Source organism: Orbicella franksi, chromosome 10 (genome assembly GCF_964199315.1).
Source record: "Orbicella franksi chromosome 10, jaOrbFran1.1, whole genome shotgun sequence".
Classification (NCBI taxonomy): Eukaryota; Metazoa; Cnidaria; class Anthozoa; order Scleractinia; family Merulinidae; genus Orbicella; species Orbicella franksi.
In genome coordinates, this window is record NC_138154.1 from 22508211 (window position 1) to 22510368 (window position 2158).

Sequence of the window (2158 nt, forward strand, 5' to 3'; positions counted from 1 at the left end):
GGCACAGTTATGGAACGGTTGGAAGACCAAAACCAGCGAAAACAAATTTTTTTGTGGCCAGATAAAGTAGTTGATTCCTCTCCTAGCTAGAACGGAGGAAAAAAAACCTTATTCGATGAGAAACACAGAGATTGATCAAATTATAGAGCTTGAGGCAATTCAGGAACCTAAGATAAGAGAAGTCTTGCTTACAATGTTTTTAACCTCGCCTCCTTTTCAGCCTATCTTTGTTAACTGCGTAGAATAAAAGAGGTCAAAGCACCCCTGCCTAAATTACCACTCAGTAACTTTGGATTTGATCAGTGTTTTTCTTTTCTTTTCTTTTTGTTTTTTTTTTTGTTTCATCGGTATAGTAAATTATTCAAAACTCAAAAAAGCAACAAATTCAACAGCACATCCCCATCCCCATCACACATCCCTTTTCCACACGACACATTATCCCTCCTGTTTACTCATTCGCATTAAGGTATGGGATAGCCACCCCAGACGAGTAAACGCGTCAGGACAGACTGAGAGTGCTAATAAAGTAACCAAGAGGGTTGTGGAGGGAGGGGTGACTTGCCAGTTTTGGACTTAGCGCAAATGACATCCTTGCAAAGTTTAATATAATGCTAATATTGCGTAGTAAGAGGGATAATGCATATTTGAGGTTTGAATATTGATACTGCACTAGGCCACCGCTCAAACCCACGCTTTCCTTATGAAACGGATTTTAAGCGCGGACAACCCATAATAAAGAGTCTCATAGCTTTTGATTCTAATTTTGGGCGTGAATTTCTTTCTGGGAAACTGGACAGTCCGCTGGGATGGTCGGATTTTTGTATTCAAAATTGAATGGAATCGGACATATGTTTTTCCATGCGTTCTGAACAGATTTTCCGTTTTTTCGCCACTGGTGGTATTCTTCAGTAAACAGACTTGGTCACAACCGAGAACGACCCACGTTTTTCCTGACCAAAATAGCCCACCCCTCCAAGGTAAGGTCTTTATCGGGATAAGTATTCAACTCACTCCATCTTTTATTTATTTATTCTTTATTTTGTCAATTTGAAACTCATTCAGAAAATAAGAAATTGTTAATTCTGATTTCGTCAGCCTAACAGACCAAATAATATTATGGAGTTGCTTTGGGTTCATATGCTCTCAATGATAATATCGGCTTCGTTCATTTCGACGATTACGTTTTGTTTTACTCGTTTCAACCGTCTCAGTTGTCTCGGCGGGTTCGTTTTGGTGGTTTCGGCGCTTTCACTGGTTTCTTTCGATGGCTTTTTCCATTGTTGTCAGAGTCGATTAATTCCACATTGAATAGGGGCATGCTGAAGTCATTGTTTACATTTTTGCACATTTGCATACGGCTTTGCACACAGAAGGAAACAAATTGGACATGAATTATTAAATCAACTCCATAACTCGTGTAAACATGACCCATAATTCGTGTAAACATGACCCGCCTAGATCAGCTCAGCTATCCGCGGGCATGTTATAATTGTAATTTTAATTTGAAAACAAAAATAAAATGTATGTGTGAATTGACTCCAGGCAACTAAAGAGCTTGTGAAATTTAATACCTGGTGAAATTTTTAGCTCTTTGGGTGTAATATTCAAGGACATATTGTCTTTCAAAAACTACGAAATTTCTAGGTGGCAAACGTGCTAATGAGCTCATTCTTTGAAAAATTTTAAGTTTTTAAACCAGTTTTGCACAAAAAGTGTTCAATACATCAGGCTCATATTAATTGGGAGAGTTAATCGTACTATGACCTTTCAATATTCAGAACTGATTTATTTGTAGCTCCATCAGAAACTGAATTGCTTATGCTAATGAGGCAAATATTGTAAACGGGGATTCCCCTATTTGTGACAGCAAAAAGAAACCAAATTAGACAGCATCTCTGGACTCGAAACTCGCAAAATTCGCACCCACGCTGCTTTGTTTCCCGACAGAAAGAAAAGACCAAAACCAAAACTGAGGCAAAGAAAATTGAAATACGCCAGAATATTGTCGAAAACCCTGGAAAAACTACTCCGCTAGCGATTTCAAGTGGCAAATTCAGAATTTTAAGAAACCATGTGTCGGCCGAGACACTCATTTACATCGGGCATATTTAATGAGCTTTCTCGCCTTCTTTTTTCCTCCCTCGAAACTTGTCTGGAT